The sequence below is a fragment of the Anastrepha obliqua genome, chromosome 6, assembly GCF_027943255.1.
Source record: "Anastrepha obliqua isolate idAnaObli1 chromosome 6, idAnaObli1_1.0, whole genome shotgun sequence".
NCBI classification, from domain to species: domain Eukaryota; kingdom Metazoa; phylum Arthropoda; class Insecta; order Diptera; family Tephritidae; genus Anastrepha; species Anastrepha obliqua.
This window is the reverse complement of record NC_072897.1, coordinates 1,256,269-1,275,950: the sequence shown is the minus strand read 5'-3', so window position 1 is coordinate 1,275,950 and position 19,682 is coordinate 1,256,269.

The following is a 19,682-nucleotide window of genomic DNA, read 5'->3' as shown; positions in this document are numbered from 1 at the left end:
GCAAGGTAACGACAAATGAGCAAGGTAACGACACATTTTTTCGTGCGTGCAGCCGGCTAAATCGAATTATAAGACGTTATCACGTCAAAATATTTGCCGTTCGGAGTCGGCTTGAATATGTAGGTCCCTCCATTTGTGGAACAACATCAAGACGCACACCACAAATAGGAGGAGGAGCTCGGCCAAACACCCAAACCGGGTGTGCGCGCCAATTATATATATATAGTATATATATTTAAGTGCACATGCATATACACATCATATATACATACAGTGTCGAACAAAACATATTGGACTGATACCTACTAGTGAAGCTATTTCTTTTTACTCTTGCAAATATTATATTAAATAAGAAATATCACAGAAAGGAAATGCAACCAGTTGTTATATGAAAACATAAAAAATATTTTCTAAGATAAGACTGTATTACATTATATGCGAAAAAAGGCAAGCATATACAATATCCAGTGCGACAAAACATATTGGACTCGTCTCAGTTTGTCGAAGTAGGCGACAAAAATTCCGTTATTTTTGTGCTACTGTAGAAGCCATGTGTACTAAGATACTTTGTTTTTATTGTGGTCAATGTGAGCGTTGGAATAAGTCAGTAGTAGTTTCCTATTGAAAATTCTAGAATTCTCTACTTTTATTAAACAAACGTGCTAATGGCGGGGAAAAAACATTCAGTTCAATTGAAAAAAAAAAAAAAATGATTATAAACGACCACAAGAACGGTTTATCGCAAAAGGATATTTGTCAAAAGTTCGCAATGAAATAATCAACAGTTAGTTTCATTATAAAAAAATTCCGAGAAACTGAAAGTGTTGAAACTCTTCACCATGGAGGACGATCCAAAGGTACTACACAGCACGAAGACTCCAAAATATTGATAGAATTGAAGAAAGATCCAGAGAAGTCGGCAGCAAGAATAGTTAAAGAGCTGAACTTAAAGGTTAGCAACCGAGCTGTACAACGCAGAGCATGTGCAGGTGGACTGAACAGTTATAGAGTAGCAAAAAAGCCTCGTTGAGATCCTCGATACTGCAAAGGTACGGTTAAGCATGGCGCAGGTGGTATTATGGTATGGGGTTGTTTTTCTGGGCTTGGTGTTGGACCTCTCCATTTAAAAGATGGAATTTTGGATAGGTTTGTATACCAAAATATTCTAGAGAGCATGATGCTTCTCCATGTTGAGTGGAATATGCCACTTTCGTGGTCGTTCCAACAAGATAACGACCCAAAGCACACCTCGAAGTTGGTAGCAAATTGGATCGCATCGGGAAAAATCAATATGCTCGAGTGGCCAGCACAATCTCCGGACCTCAATCCAATTGAGAACCTTTGGGAGATACTCGATAGGAGGATAGACAGGCAAGGAGTAAATGGTGACAAAAAGAAGCTATTTGAAGCGGCTAAACAAGCCTGGTAGGATATTCCACTTGACGTTATCAACAATCTAATAGCTTCCATGCCAAAAAGATGTAGTGAAGTTATAAAAAATAATGGTTATGCTATAAAATATTAGTTAATTATTGTTATTTCAATATGTTTTCTCGCTCTAAATATCGCATATGTATTGTTTTTTACGCATATATTTTTATGAAGTAAACTATTTGTTACGTTTTTTTATGCGTTCAAGAAATGAATAGTTCCTCTTAATTTCTGGGTATTTAATTTATATTTGAAGTGACATTTCACATTAGGAAAATATAATTACATATAATTACAAGTATGAATGAGCTCAATTTGTTTCGTCCGACACTGTATATGCGCATAGGTATATAAATTCACATATGTCATCTTTCTGTGTGCCTGGTAATGAAGCGTTTTCTATAAAGGATTTGATTTGAGAATTCAATCAACTAGTTTAACAAACAGACATAATAATATACATATGTATGTGAATTGTTCAGCGCTGTTCATAACAACAGCATAATGCTGTGCCTATGAGTGCGCGCTGGATACCTTGGAAATTTTTTGCGAATCGTAATATTTTTCTGTGGCAAGTAAATTAGATTAGATAAGAGTTGTGGGGGGTTGGACAAGTCCAAGCGCTCAGTCAGTAGACCATTGTACTACACCCGGATAGATATCAGTAGAAAGAATAGAGATAGGAAAGATAAAATGTGGTTGGTAAAAACGTATAAATTAGTTTGAGATCACTCTTCCACAAGCCTCTTAGATTCATTGATGAATTTTAAGAGATCCGGAAGAGGAAGAGTATGAACTTTGTCCATACTCAGTGTATCGCAACCCAATATCCCAAGTCTGGTTCTGGAAAATGCAGGACAGCTACAGAGAAAATGCTCTGCAGTGTCGCCATTCTTAAGACAGGATACCCATATCGGGCTGTGTACGACCCCCATGGTAGCCATATGCTGACCACAGACGTTGTGCTCTGTGATCACACCTAACCAGTACTCTCAGGACCTTCCTGCTGAGTTTTAGGAGAAAGGTCGCTGTTTTCCTGTTTGGTTCTGTCAAGAATAGCCAATTTATATTTATTCTGGTTAAAATTTATATTTAAAAAAACTTATAATTAATGAAAAGAAATACACAGGTGTCAGGAACATCCACTCGCACCTTCAACGAACCGACGACCACTCGTTTCGAACGTCAACCAGCGAATGCCCTTTGGCTTTGAGCTTTACCTCCCTTCAGTTTATTTAAGCAACACTCTTCGCAAGCTGCTATGTATGATTTTACATACTTCCTCATACGTGGAAACCAAAAATATTTGCATAGTCGCTGTAATGTTTTTTCTAAAGAAAAATGTCCAGAGTCATTATGAGTTGTTAAGTCAACTCGCCATCTTACTGCCTTTGGTACTGCTAATTTCATTTCGTCTTTAACCTTTCTAAATAATCGAATGTTATGCATCGTATAATCGGTTTTCATTTGCTTAATTGTAGCTTCATCTGCCATTTCTTTCCCTGTAATTATATCGCTTATTCGTTTTAAATTTTCATCTTGAAGTTGCATTGAGTAACTCCAATCATCAGTTGTGGTGCCTCGGTTAAGGTTCAATACCTTTTCTGCAACAGTGTTTGTACTTTTCGATATTTCAACAGGCGCTCGACTAAGTGAGTCCGCGTGCTGCATCTTAGACCCAGGTCGATATTTACATGTAAAATCAAATTCTTGTAGTCTTAACCACCACCTGGCAATGCGCGGCTTCAATGCTGTAGTGGACTTAGTTGTTGCAATTGCATTGCAGTCCGTTCGTACAACAAACCTCTCGGGGCTTTTGGCTTTTATGAGTTTATCGACATTTTCGACGATACGTCTTCTTTGATGTTCATATTACCAAAATAGAATCTTTGGAACCGACGATGCTGCGTTCAGTCCGATACTGTACTGTGGCGAAACAACACAACTTATTTTGGCTGCATGCTCCGGTTTTTAAATTTGGTCGAAGTGGTATTGGGGATTATATCGAATTTTCTTTTCGAATAAAAATGGGGTACGTACTTCGACCTCATGGTCTTTTGCGTGCTCTACTCGTCACTGTACCTCATCCAAACCCAGCACCATCAATAAATTTAAGATAGAGTTGGGCTGGCCAACTTACATCCCGCAGCCTTAACTCTTCGCCTCTAAGATCCTCTTTGATGGCGTGTTGTTTCATGGCAAGAAAGGGCTCGGATCCTATTAATAATGGTGTTGTAGACTCCTTTCCTTTCTTTGCCTTTCTTCATCGTCCCTTCGATTCCAAATTTCTTCTCAAATTTTGTTCAGTTAAGTTTGGTGTCCAGGATAATGGCAACGTACTTAACTTCGACTATAGTAACCCCGTCCATATTGATTTCCCTTATTCCTGATTAAGAAAATGATGGCAGTTTTGGACGGGTTTATGTCTAAAGCCACCAACCTTTGTCAGGTTTAAAGTACTTTGCAGTATGTCGCAGAGTGTATTCTCGAAATCTTCTCGGCATGCCTGGCACTGGCTTACATACCACGCTCTTGGAGGATGGTGAGGGTCGCTTTCATCCCAAAGGTTGGAAAAGACGACTACACCAGCCCCAAAAGTTTTAGACCCATCAGCATGACCTCTTTCATGCTGAAAAGTCTCGAACGACTGGTGGAACTGCGCATACGTCAGAAGTCGCTGAAGGCTCACCCTCTGTCTCTATTTCAGCATGCCTATCAGAGTGGAAAATCCTGCGAGTCGGCACTGCAAAACCTTGTTGCTAGGGTAGAGCTGGCCATCGACAGGAGGGACTACGCTATGGGTATCTTTTTAGACATAGAGGGGGCGTTTGATAATGCCACTTTTGATAGTATGTGTAACTCTGCTAGTAGGCACGGCGTAGACCGGGTGCTAGTAAATTGGATTCGTTCGATGCTGGCCCAAAGAATCGTTTCGGTGCGAGCAGAGGAAGATCTGCTGGTGTCATCTGGGGTTAACAGAGGCTGCCCCCAAGGCGGTGTGCTGTCTCTATTACTCTAGTGCATGGTAATCGATCCTCTACTCACCACCTTAAATGATTCGGGAGTCTACGCACAAGCATATGCGGACGATGTTGCCTGTTTGGTAACAGGCTCTTCGCTTATGAACATCTGCAGGAAAGTGCAGAAAACTCTGGATCGGATTGACACTTGGTGCTGTGCGAACGGGCTGTCGGCAAATCCCGCCAAGACTGGTATTGTCCTCTTTACCAGAAGGAGGAAGCTTGACGGACTCGTTCTGCCAAGGCTAAAAGGAGTCACAATCCAGCTATCCAAGGAAATTAAACATCTAGGAGTAATCCTCGATAGTAAGCTCCTATGGAAATCACACGTTGAGACAAAGGCATCCAAAGCGCTGACAGCTTTCTGGCAGTGCAAAGGTGTCTTTGGGAAAACGTGGGGTCTCTCTCCTAGCAAGGTCCTATGGATCTACACGGCTATGATAAGACCCATTATCACCTATGCATCAGTGGTCTGGATGAGTAGACTATCCCTAGCGGGAGTCAGGAGGACCTTATCGAGACTACAACGCACTGTGGCCATCTGTTGCACCGGAGCTTTTCCGACTACTTCAGGTCCGGCACTAGATGCTCTGATTGGTTTACCACCACTTGATGCTTTCATCCGAGGAGAGGCCCTGAAGGCCATCTGCAGACTGAAACACAGTGGGAACTGGTACGGCCCTTGTCCGGCATTGGAACACAGAGAAGGCATGGACATTGATCCAACGATTCTCTCCATGCCCCTTGACTCAATGCCATCAAGAGTCGTACCTGAAAAGAGATACAGTGTAGTGCTGCCGGAGGCTCAGTTGTTGGGAGACTCAGAAAATGAACCCGGCAAACACTGTTTTCGCATTTTTACGGATGGCTCCAGGACCGAGCATGGCTCCGGCTCTGGGGTCTACGTGGAATCCAGCGGGACAAAACTGCACTTTGCTCTTGGAATGCATGCATCTGTGTTTCAAGCGGAGGTGTATGCAGTTTAAGAAGCGATGAACTTTGTTGTGGAAAAACGATGGAGAGGCAGATCTATATGTGTCTGCAGCGACAGCCAAGCAGCGCTTATGGCCTTAGACAGCCCTCAAACCACATCAGGGGTAGTGAAGTCCTGTAAGTCCAGGCTGAACTATGTCGGTAGACATAATAGCCTGATGCTAACATGGGTCCCGGGACACGTGGGTATCGCGGGTAACGAGACCCCTGACTCCTTAGCTAAGATGGGCTCTGAAGCCAACTTCTTTGGCCCAGAGCCCGCTTTGCCACTCCCCTCTGCGGCCATCACGGCCACGGTTAGCAAATGGGTAACTACTACCCACAAGCGAGCTTGGCAGGCTGAGAGAGGCTGCAGATGGACAAAACTGATGTTACCTGTCATGTCCGATCGACTGTCGCAAACCCTTCTGTCATTAAGCAGAGGGGAGTGCAGACGGCTGGTTGGACTGATGACGGGCCACTTTCTGTGGGCAAAGCACATGGAAAGGTTGGGCATCTCAGACAGTGTACTCTGCCCAGCTTGTGGAGGATGAGACGGCGGAAAACTTCCTGTGTGTCTGCCCCGCCTTCGCCCGAATCAGGTTTGAGGTCTTTGGCACTGATGTGTTAAGAAGCGACCATCTTGGCTCCTTGGCACCACAAGATCTACTCAGATTTCTTCGGAGATCGGGTAGATTTAAAGAAAATTAAAAGGGAATCCAAGTGTAGTACAATGATGGACTCAATTAATGTCTGAGTGTGCACTTGCTAGTTGTCCCGACAAAAAAAAAAAAAAAAAAAAAGTATTCTCAAACGTGTCCCTTTTCCATCTGAAAAAATGTCTTTGCACGTTATACAGTATATGCCAGTTCGTACTCAGAACAATAATAGTAGCAATATGCGTGTGCCTCCGAGTCTGGAGTTTTTACGTTACACGAATCTACAAGTTGCTGGAACGGGCAATATTATAGGCAATAGTCATTTAGGACAAGGAAATACAGCTCTGCAGGAGTAGGTAATACTGCTGTCCACTTTTTCGGAATTTGCAATCAGATGAGTTCAATGGTAAGTGAGCAGGAAGATATGGCAGGTGGCAATCTTATAACTGGTCACGAAATGAATATGGTACCTCATCCAAAAATGATACGTGGCATACGGCCGATAAGACAGCAGCATATTCATTCAGGTCATTCAGGTCATTCAGGAAATCAAATGCTTCCTGGGCCACGTGTGCAAGCTCCTGGTGTTACAGTGATGCCTGGACATTTTGCGAATGGGACACAGGATCCAATGGAGTGCAGAGAAAGCTCTGTGTGCATGGCAAATAACCCAAGTGGCAATGGACCGGTGCACGGTCTTACGCAGGGCGTCACAGGGGTACCAGGGCAAGTTCAAATGTTTACTGTTGGTAGTAGTCAGCAAAAGCCTGTTAAATCAATAGGAACCAGCAGCATTTGTCCAAATATGAACACAGCAAATGTGGGCAACAGTGGACAAATATCTTCCAACGCTAGTTTGCTTCCAAACGATCACAGTTCATCAATTCAATCTGCAGAATCTGCAGTAAATGGACCTATAATGATGGGTAACAACAGCACTATGCTCTCAAATGCGATGCAAGTATGTAGTAGTCGTCACCTGTTGGATGTGGTGGCAACGGTGGAAATGGTTCCGGTGATGTAGGCAATGTAGGATACAAACCATTCGTTGGCCCCGCCTCGAATGATCTTAAATACGCACAGCAGTATCACAGCTTTCAACAAAAATTGTACGCGCCTTCGACAAGAAGCCAGCAAAATACTGGAAGCTCTAATATTGGAAGCAGTGTGCCAACAAACCCAACGTTTTTTGTAAATAAGTAGAACTTAGAGAAATATTGTAGGTGCTCATTTCCATATATTTTCACGTTTTGTCTCACAAAATACAACGCTCATATTTTTATCTGTTAATGTGATGTACTGGACCTGACAATATTTCGACAGTCAATAAACGAAATTCACCGGGAGACCGTCACCACCTTCTTAAGCTCCCGTCTTGTGAATGCCGTAATCGGAGTCCAACCACCACCTACAGCAGATGAAGAGCTCCAGCTTCCTCGTGAGACACGTGTAACACTGGCACAATTACGTTCTGGATATTGTAGCAGGTTAAAGTCCTACTTATCCAGAATCGACCCCGACATACCAAACATATGTCCGGCATGTGAAGGCACCCCGCACGACACTAACCACCTTTTCACATGTCCCCTAAAACCGACTCATCTAACACCTCTCTCCCTCTGGACCCATCCCGTCGAAACAGCATGTTTCCTGGGCCTACCCCTAGATGAGCTAGACGAAGATGACAGGTGATATACCCGATACTGGCGGGGCTACTATTACTGTTAACAAACAAACCTATCTCACGACCCATCGCCTTATCGTATTTGCATGCAATAATTAGGGAGTAAATACCCAAATGATCGAATTCCTGCCTAACAAATGCTCAAACAATTCTATTTGGCATATGTGTGTACATATTTGTATGTGCGTAAGCACACTTGATGTCCTAGCCTATGTACGTACATATTTGTGTTCTGAACTTCCAGCCAAACTATGCTTATTAATATACGTATATAAATGCGTAAATCATTCAAAGCTAAAATTCTATGCCTAGCGACTACAAGAACAAAATGCATTCATAGGCGCAGCCGTAGCGGCCATCATTCTAGTTGCCATAGTGCTGAACAATCTAAATTAGTCGCAGCGGTGCTGAACAGATTCAACTATTGTACAATACAAGAAAAACTCATCATCAAAAAATGTATTGATAAATTCGAGCTAATAGTTCTAAGAGCAAAGTACTTGCATTCATAAAACGAGCCTCCCATTTGCCAATTTTCTCGACTATTCAAAAATATTCAATATTGGAATATTTTGCGAAGAATTATTTGCCAATATTTGGTAAATCTTGAATTTTTGTCATGTCGAATGGTCGCGACTCGTATATATGTTTGCACTCATGTATGGTAGGTATGTAAATATGTCTTCTGAATGCTCGACAACCGCAGCTGCTGTGCGTCAAGTGAGCGCATGAGCATACAGTAAGTTGAAGAAGAAAACAAGAAGTATCTTATAAAAAAAGTTCTGTGTCGGACATTTCAAATTTCGAAACAATTATTTTATGTTCTCTGATAGTAGGTAAATAGTTAATTAGTATATTACTTTACGTAGTAAAGTTCTTCAATTGATAAAAGGTGCACGAAAACAAATGCATATATCTGCAAGGTTAGAAACTTACTCTGAAATCAGAGTATTTGAAGGTTCCTGTACATATTTGAAGGTTACTGCACATATCTGAAGGTTACTATATACAATGATGTGCGTATGACTGTGCACTGTGCCTATGAATGCGCGCTGGATTTCTTGAGAAGTTTTACCGTAATATTATTTTCTGTGGCAAGTGCACATGCGGCGGGCCCCGTATCCGAATGGGTTGGTGCGTGACTACCATTCGGAATTCACAGAGAACGTAGGTTCGAATCTTGGTGAAACAGCAAAATTAAGAAAAGCATTTTTGTAATAGCGGTCGCCCCTCGGCAAGCAATGGCAAACCTCCGAGTGTATTTCTTCCATGAAAAAACTCCTCGTAAAAAAAGAGGTTGTCTGTAAAGTCGGTTTACTGACGATAGTTTAACGTGACAATGTCATAAGAAAATATTGATGGAACGGTTGCAATTTTCAAAACAAAATTTTAATTTTATTTGTTTGATAGATATTTTGTATGGATATAGAGGAGGAGGTAAATGGAATTGCAATGGAATAGGTCAAGTTACATTTACATAAACGTGAAAAATGACGAAACATTTATCAAATTCATGAAAGATATCTTCAATTTCGATTGTGCATCAGACGTTAATAAGTCAACAACACTAACAGGCACCATCATTGATTTGCCTTTTTCAAGACACTTTACACTCGAAACACTCCCTTTCATTTCCTACTTTTTCTATCATCGTCCTATTCTCAACAGAGAAATGGTTCATTACCATGCACACAGGAAGAAGGCATATGCAAATACAAGTATGTGAATTTATATACAAATGCGCATATACATACACATACATACATATATATGCTCACTCAAGTAGGACAGAGCCAGATGTCGAACGTTGCCGAACGCGGGGGCCGATTGTGCTCTTTGTCGTTCATTCCGCGCTCTCGCTTGCAGTTCAAGCACATTAGCTTACATTTGCTTGCGTACGGAATAGATTCCTATATTTGATATGTCCATATGATTTGTATGCATCTTTACATAAAGATTTGTTCTTTTTGAAAATTGCGCGAAATTGTATATGTATATGCATGTTTATATACATATATAAGTATACAACATATATTATAAGGTATGTGGTAAATATTACCATACATTTTTTCCTTCATATATAATAAAAAAATTTATAATAATAACATTAAAACAACAGGTATTATTAACAAACTTGGTTTTATTTTAAATTCTTTAAGTAAATCAAATTAATAATAATCAATAAGAAGACATATGCAAATACAAATACGTGAATTTATATATGTACATATGCGCATATACATACATATATATGCTCACTTAAGTAGGAGATAGCAAGATGTCGAACGTTGCCGTTCGTTTGCTTTGTTTGCTTTGTCGTTTGTTCCGCGCTTTCGCTTGCAGTTCATTCAAGGTAACGACAATGAGCAAGGTAACGACAAATGAGCAAGGTAACGACACATTTTTTCGTGCGTGCAGCCGGCTAAATCGAATTATAAGACGTTATCACGTCAAAATATTTGCCGTTCGGAGTCGGCTTGAATATGTAGGTCCCTCCATTTGTGGAACAACATCAAGACGCACACCACAAATAGGAGGAGGAGCTCGGCCAAACACCCAAACCGGGTGTGCGCGCCAATTATATATATATAGTATATATATTTAAGTGCACATGCATATACACATCATATATACATACAGTGTCGAACAAAACATATTGGACTGATACCATCTAGTGAAGCTATTTCTTTTTACTCTTGCAAATATTATATTAAATAAGAAATATCACAGAAAGGAAATGCAACCAGTTGTTATATGAAAACATAAAAAATATTTTCTAAGATAAGACTGTATTACATTATATGCGAAAAAAGGCAAGCATATACAATATCCAGTGCGACAAAACATATTGGACTCGTCTCAGTTTGTCGAAGTAGGCGACAAAAATTCCGTTATTTTTGTGCTACTGTAGAAGCCATGTGTACTAAGATACTTTGTTTTTATTGTGGTCAATGTGAGCGTTGGAATAAGTCAGTAGTAGTTTCCTATTGAGAATTCTAGAATTCTCTACTTTTATTAAACAAACGTGCTAATGGCGGGGAAAAAACATTCAGTTCAATTGAAAAAAAAAAAAAAATGATTATAAACGACCACAAGAACGGTTTATCGCAAAAGGATATTTGTCAAAAGTTCGCAATGAAATAATCAACAGTTAGTTTCATTATAAAAAAATTCCGAGAAACTGAAAGTGTTGAAACTCTTCACCATGGAGGACGATCCAAAGGTACTACACAGCACGAAGACTCCAAAATATTGATAGAATTGAAGAAAGATCCAGAGAAGTCGGCAGCAAGAATAGTTAAAGAGCTGAACTTAAAGGTTAGCAACCGAGCTGTACAACGCAGAGCATGTGCAGGTGGACTGAACAGTTATAGAGTAGCAAAAAAGCCTCGTTGAGATCCTCGATACTGCAAAGGTACGGTTAAGCATGGCGCAGGTGGTATTATGGTATGGGGTTGTTTTTCTGGGCTTGGTGTTGGACCTCTCCATTTAAAAGATGGAATTTTGGATAGGTTTGTATACCAAAATATTCTAGAGAGCATGATGCTTCTCCATGTTGAGTGGAATATGCCACTTTCGTGGTCGTTCCAACAAGATAACGACCCAAAGCACACCTCGAAGTTGGTAGCAAATTGGATCGCATCGGGAAAAATCAATATGCTCGAGTGGCCAGCACAATCTCCGGACCTCAATCCAATTGAGAACCTTTGGGAGATACTCGATAGGAGAATAGACAGGCAAGGAGTAAATGGTGACAAAAAGAAGCTATTTGAAGCGGCTAAACAAGCCTGGTAGGATATTCCACTTGACGTTATCAACAATCTAATAGCTTCCATGCCAAAAAGATGTAGTGAAGTTATAAAAAATAATGGTTATGCTATAAAATATTAGTTAATTATTGTTATTTCAATATGTTTTCTCGCTCTAAATATCGCATATGTATTGTTTTTTACGCATATATTTTTATGAAGTAAACTATTTGTTACGTTTTTTTATGCGTTCAAGAAATGAATAGTTCCTCTTAATTTCTGGGTATTTAATTTATATTTGAAGTGACATTTCACATTAGGAAAATATAATTACATATAATTACAAGTATGAATGAGCTCAATTTGTTTCGTCCGACACTGTATATGCGCATAGGTATATAAATTCACATATGTCATCTTTCTGTGTGCCTGGTAATGAAGCGTTTTCTATAAAGGATTTGATTTGAGAATTCAATCAACTAGTTTAACAAACAGACATAATAATATACATACTATATGTATGTGAATTGTTCAGCGCTGTTCATAACAATAGCATAATGCTGTGCCTATGAGTGCGCGCTGGATACCTTGGAAATTTTTTGCGAATCGTAATATTTTTCTGTGGCAAGTAAATTAGATTAGATAAGAGTTGTGGGGGGTTGGACAAGTCCAAGCGCTCAGTCAGTAGACCATTGTACTACACCCGGATAGATATCAGTAGAAAGAATAGAGATAGGAAAGATAAAATGTGGTTGGTAAAAACGTATAAATTAGTTTGAGATCACTCTTCCACAAGCCTCTTAGATTCATTGATGAATTTTAAGAGATCCGGAAGAGGAAGAGTATGAACTTTGTCCATACTCAGTGTATCGCAACCCAATATCCCAAGTCTGGTTCTGGAAAATGCAGGACAGCTACAGAGAAAATGCTCTGCAGTGTCGCCATTCTTAAGACAGGATACCCATATCGGGCTGTGTACGACCCCCATGGTAGCCATATGCTGACCACAGACGTTGTGCTCTGTGATCACACCTAACCAGTACTCTCAGGACCTTCCTGCTGAGTTTTAGGAGAAAGGTCGCTGTTTTCCTATTTGGTTCTGTCAAGAATAGCCAATTTATATTTATTCTGGTTAAAATTTATATTTAAAAAAATTTATAATTAATTAAAAGAAATACACAGGTGTCAGGAACATCCACTCGCACCTTCAACGAACCGACGACCACTCGTTTCGAACGTCAACCAGCGAATGCCCTCTCACATGCAAACTGTCGGTGACAGCTCGGCCTTTCCTGACATTTCGTCCTGCATAGACGAATCATCGTAGTCGATACCATCAAGTTCAGTTTTTGTAGTTCTGACTGCCTTTAGTATGACGTACTTACTGAATCCGCATACAGCTACTAGTATGTACGAAAACCCTGATTTGCTGCGTTGGAATGGACCCACATGATCAATAAAGATGTACCTAAATGGGATCGGCAACACATCGCTTAAGTGCAATTGGCTTTGAGCTTTACCTCCCTTCAGTTTATTTAAGCAACACTCTTCGCAAGCTGCTATGTATGATTTTAAATACCTCCTCATACGTGGAAACCAAAAATATTTGCATAGTCGCTGTAATGTTTTTTCTAAAGAAAAATGTCCAGAGTCATCATGACATGACTTAACAACTCGCCATCTTACTGCCTTTGGTACTGCTAATTTCATTTCGTCTTTAAACTTTCTAAATAATCGAATGTTATGCATCGCATAATCGGTTTTCATTTGCTTAATTGTAGCTTCATCTGCCATTTCTTTCCCTGTAATTATATCGCTTATTCGTTTTAAATTTTCATCTTGAAGTTGCATTGAGTAACTCCAATCATCAGTTGTGGTGCCTCGGTTAAGGTTCAATACCTTTTCTGCAACAGTGTTTGTACTTTTCGATATCTCAACAGGCGCTCGACTAAGTGAGTCCGCGTGCTGCATCTTAGACCCAGGTCGATATTTACATGTAAAATCAAATTCTTGTAGTCTTAACCACCACCTGGCAATGCGCGGCTTCAATGCTGTAGTGGACTTAGTTGTTGCAATTGCATTGCAGTCCGTTCGTACAACAAACCTCTCGGGGCTTTTGGCTTTTATGAGTTTATCGACATTTTCGACGATACGTCTTCTTTGATGTTCATATTACCAAAATAGAATCCTTGGAACCGATGATGCTGCGTTCAGTCCGATACTGTACTGTGGCGAAACAACACAACTTATTTTGGCTGCATGCTCCGGTTTTTAAATTTGGTCGAAGTGGTATTGGGGATTATATCGAATTTTCTTTTCGAATAAAAATGGGGTACGTACTTCGACCTCATGGTCTTTTGCGTGCTCTACTCGTCACAGTACCTCATCCAAACCCAGCACCATCAATAAATTTAAGGTAGAGTTGGGCTGGCCAACTTACATCCCGCAGCCTTAACTCTTCGCCTCTAAGATCCTCTTTGATGGCGTGTTGTTTCATGGCAAGAAAGGGCTCGGATCCTATTAATAATGGTGTTGTAGACTCTTTTCCTTTCTTTGCCTTTCTTCATCGTCCCTTCGATTCCAAATTTCTTCTCAAATTTTGTTCAGTTAAGCTTGGTGTCCAGGATAATGGCAACGTACTTAACTTCGACTATAGTAACCCCGTCCATATTGATTTCCCTTATTCCTGATTAAGAAAATGATGGCAGTTTTGGACGGGTTTATGTCTAAAGCCACCAACCTTTGTCAGGTTTAAAGTACTTTGCAGTATGTCGCAGAGTGTATTCTCGAAATCTTCTCGGCATGCCTGGCACTGGCTTACATACCACGCTCTTGGAGGATGGTGAGGGTCGCTTTCATCCCAAAGGTTGGAAAAGACGACTACACCAGCCCCAAAAGTTTTAGACCCATCAGCATGACCTCTTTCATGCTGAAAAGTCTCGAACGACTGGTGGAACTGCGCATACGTCAGAAGTCGCTGAAGGCTCACCCTCTGTCTCTATTTCAGCATGCCTATCAGAGTGGAAAATCCTGCGAGTCGGCACTGCAAAACCTTGTTGCTAGGGTAGAGCTGGCCATCGACAGGAGGGACTACGCTATGGGTATCTTTTTAGACATAGAGGGGGCGTTTGATAATGCCACTTTTGATAGTATGTGTAACTCTGCTAGTAGGCACGGCGTAGACCGGGTGCTAGTAAATTGGATTCGTTCGATGCTGGCCCAAAGAATCGTTTCGGCGCGAGCAGAGGAAGATCTGCTGGTGTCATCTGGGGTTAACAGAGGCTGCCCCCAAGGCGGTGTGCTGTCTCTATTACTCTGGTGCATGGTAATCGATCCTCTACTCACCACCTTAAATGATTCGGGAGTCTACGCACAAGCATATGCGGACGATGTTGCCTGTTTGGTAACAAGCTCTTCGCTTATGAACATCTGCAGGAAAGTGCAGAAAACTCTGGATCGGATTGACACTTGGTGCTGTGCGAACGGGCTGTCGGCAAATCCCGCCAAGACTGGTATTGTCCTCTTTACCAGAAGGAGGAAGCTTGACGGACTCGTTCTGCCAAGGCTAAAAGGAGTCACAATCCAGCTATCCAAGGAAATTAAATATCTAGGAGTAATCCTCGATAGTAAGCTCCTATGGAAATCACACGTTGAGACAAAGGCATCCAAAGCGCTGACAGCTTTCTGGCAGTGCAAAGGTGTCTTTGGGAAAACGTGGGGTCTCTCTCCTAGCAAGGTCCTATGGATCTACACGGCTATGATAAGACCCATTATCACCTATGCATCAGTGGTCTGGATGAATAGACTATCCCTAGCGGGAGTCAGGAGGACCTTATCGAGACTACAACGCACTGTGGCCATCTGTTGCACCGGAGCTTTTCCGACTACTTCAGGTCCGGCACTAGATGCTCTGATTGGTTTACCACCACTTGCTGCTTTCATCCGAGGAGAGGTCCTGAAGGCCATCTGCAGACTGAAACACAGTGGGAACTGGTACGGCCCTTGTCCGGCATTGGAACACAGAGAAGGCATGGACATTGATCCAACGATTCTCTCCATGCCCCTTGACTCAATGCCATCAAGAGTCGTACCTGAAAAGAGATACAGTGTAGTGCTGCCGGAGGCTCAGTTGTTGGGAGACTCAGAAAATGAACCCGGCAAACACTGTTTTCGCATTTTTACGGATGGCTCCAGGACCGAGCATGGCTCCGGCTCTGGGGTCTACGTGGAATCCAGCGGGACAAAACTGCACTTTGCTCTTGGAATGCATGCATATGTGTTTCAAGCGGAGGTGTATGCAGTTTAAGAAGCGATGAACTTTGTTGTGGAAAAACGATGGAGAGGCAGATCTATATGTGTCTGCAGCGACAGCCAAGCAGCGCTTATGGCCTTAGACAGCCCTCAAACCACATCAGGGGTAGTGAAGTCCTGTAAGTCCAGGCTGAACTATGTCGGTAGACATAATAGCCTGATGCTAACATGGGTCCCGGGACACGTGGGTATCGCGGGTAACGAGACCCCTGACTCCTTAGCTAAGATGGGCTCTGAAGCCAACTTCTTTGGCCCAGAGCCCGCTTTGCCACTCCCCTCTGCGGCCATCACGGCCACGGTTAGCAAATGGGTAACTACTACCCACAAGCGAGCTTGGCAGGCTGAGAGAGGCTGCAGATGGACAAAACTGATGTTACCTGTCATGTCCGATCGACTGTCGCAAACCCTTATGTCATTAAGCAGAGGGGAGTGCAGACGGCTGGTTGGACTGATGACGGGCCACTTTCTGTGGGCAAAGCACATGGAAAGGTTGGGCATCTCAGACAGTGTACTCTGCCCAGCTTGTGAAGAGGAGGATGAGACGGCGGAAAACTTCCTGTGTGTCTGCCCCGCCTTCGCCCGAATCAGGTTTGAGGTCTTTGGCACTGATGTGTTAAGAAGCGACCATCTTGGCTCCTTGGCACCACAAGATCTACTCAGATTTCTTCGGAGATCGGGTAGATTTAAAGAAAATTAAAAGGGAATCCAAGTGTAGTACAATGATGGACTCAATTAATGTCTGAGTGTGCACTTGCTAGTTGTCCCGACAAAAAAAAAAAAAAAAAAAAAAGTATTCTCAAACGTGTCCCTTTTCCATCTGAAAAAATGTCTTTGCACGTTATACAGTATATGCCAGTTCGTACTCAGAACAATAATAGTAGCAATATGCGTGTGCCTCCGAGTCTGGAGTTTTTACGTTACACGAATCTACAAGTTGCTGGAACGGGCAATATTATAGGCAATAGTCATTTAGGACAAGGAAATACAGCTCTGGAGGAGTAGGTAATACTGCTGTCCACTTTTTCGGAATTTGCAATCAGATGAGTTCAATGGTAAGTGAGCAGGAAGATATGGCAGGTGGCAATCTTATAACTGGTCACGAAATGAATATGGTACCTCATCCAAAAATGATACGTGGCATACGGCCGATAAGACAGCAGCATATTCATTCAGGTCATTCAGGTCATTCAGGAAATCAAATGCTTCCTGGGCCACGTGTGCAAGCTCCTGGTGTTACAGTGATGCCTGGACATTTTGCGAATGGGACACAGGATCCAATGGAGTGCAGAGAAAGCTCTGTGTGCATGGCAAATAACCCAAGTGGCAATGGACCGGTGCACGGTCTTACGCAGGGCGTCACAGGGGTACCAGGGCAAGTTCAAATGTTTACTGTTGGTAGTAGTCAGCAAAAGTCTGTTAAATCAATAGGAACCAGCAGCATTTGTCCAAATATGAACACAGCAAATGTGGGCAACAGTGGACAAATATCTTCCAACGCTAGTTTGCTTCCAAACGATCACAGTTCATCAATTCAATCTGCAGAATCTGCAGTAAATGGACCTATAATGATGGGTAACAACAGCACTATGCTCTCAAATGCGATGCAAGTATGTAGTAGTCGTCACCTGTTGGATGTGGTGGCAACGGTGGAAATGGTTCCGGTGATGTAGGCAATGTAGGATACAAACCATTCGTTGGCCCCGCCTCGAATGATCTTAAATACGCACAGCAGTATCACAGCTTTCAACAAAAATTGTACGCGCCTTCGACAAGAAGCCAGCAAAATACTGGAAGCTCTAATATTGGAAGCAGTGTGCCAACAAACCCAACGTTTTTTGTAAATAAGTAGAACTTAGAGAAATATTGTAGGTGCTCATTTCCATATATTTTCACGTTTTGTCTCACAAAATACAACGCTCATATTTTTATCTGTTAATGTGATGTACTGGACCTGACAATATTTCGACAGTCAATAAACGAAATTCACCGGGAGACCGTCACCACCTTCTTAAGCTCCCGTCTTGTGAATGCCGTAATCGGAGTCCAACCACCACCTACAGCAGATGAAGAGCTCCAGCTTCCTCGTGAGACACGTGTAACACTGGCACAATTACGTTCTGGATATTGTAGCAGGTTAAAGTCCTACTTATCCAGAATCGACCCCGACATACCAAACTTATGTCCGGCATGTGAAGGCACCCCGCACGACACTAACCACCTTTTCACATGTCCCCTAAAACCGACTCATCTAACACCTCTCTCCCTCTGGACCCATCCCGTCGAAACAGCATGTTTCCTGGGCCTACCCCTAGATGAGCTAGACGAAGATGACAGGTGATATACCCGATACTGGCGGGGCTACTATTACTGTTAACAAACAAACCTATCTCACGACCCATCGCCTTATCGTATTTGCATGCAATAATTAGGGAGTAAATACCCAAATGATCGAATTCCTGCCTAACAAATGCTCAAACAATTCTATTTGGCATATGTGTGTACATATTTGTATGTGCGTAAGCACACTTGATGTCCTAGCCTATGTACGTACATATTTGTGTTCTGAACTTCCAGCCAAACTATGCTTATTAATATACGTATATAAATGCGTATATCATTCAAAGCTAAAATTCTATGCCTAGCGACTACAAGAACAAAATGCATTCATAGGCGCAGCCGTAGCGGCCATCATTCTAGTTGCCATAGTGCTGAACAATCTAAATTAGTCGCAGCGGTGCTGAACAGATTCAACTATTGTACAATACAAGAAAAACTCATCATCAAAAAATGTATTGATAAATTCGAGCTAATAGTTCTAAGAGCAAAGTACTTGCATTCATTAAACGAGCCGCCCATTAGCCAATTTTCTCGACTATTCAAAAACATTCAATATTGGAATATTTTGCGAAGAATTATTTGCCAATATTTGGTAAATATTGAATTTTTGTCATGTCGAATGGTCGCGACTCATATATATGTTTGTACCAATAAATGGTGGGTATGTAAATGTGTCTTCTAAATGCTCGACAACCGCAGCTGCTGTGCGTCAAGTGAGCGCATGAACATACAGTAAGTTGGAGAAGAAAACAAGAAGTATCTTAAGAAAACAAGAAGTATCTCTTTACCGTAATATTATTTTCTGTGGCAAGTGCACATGCGGCGGGCCCCGTATCCGAATGGGTTGGTGCGTGACTACCATTCGGAATTCACAGAGAACGTAGGTTCGAATCTTGGTGAAACAGCAAAATTAAGAAAAGCATTTTTGTAATAGCGGTCGCCCCTCGGCAAGCAATGGCAAACCTCCGAGTGTATTTCTTCCATGAAAAAACTCCTCGTAAAAAAAAGAGGTTGTCTGTAAAGTCGGTTTACTGACGATAGTTTAACGTGACAACGTCATAAGAAAATATTGATGGAACGGTTGCAATTTTCAAAACAAAATTTTAATTTTATTTGTTTGATAGATATTTTGTATGGATATAGAGGAGGAGGTAAATGGAATTGCAATGGAATAGGTCAAGTTACATTTACATAAACGTGAAAAATGACGAAACATTTATCAAATTCATGAAAGATATCTTCAATTTCGATTGTGCATCAGACGTTAATAAGTCAACAACACTAACAGGCACCATCATTGATTTGCCTTTTTCAAGACACTTTACACTCGAAACACTCCCTTTCATTTCCTACTTTTTCTATCATCGTCCTATTCTCAACAGAGAAATGGTTCATTACCATGCACACAGGAAGAAGGCATATGCAAATACAAGTATGTGAATTTATATACAAATGCGCATATACATACACATACATACATATATATGCTCACTCAAGTAGGACAGAGCCAGATGTCGAA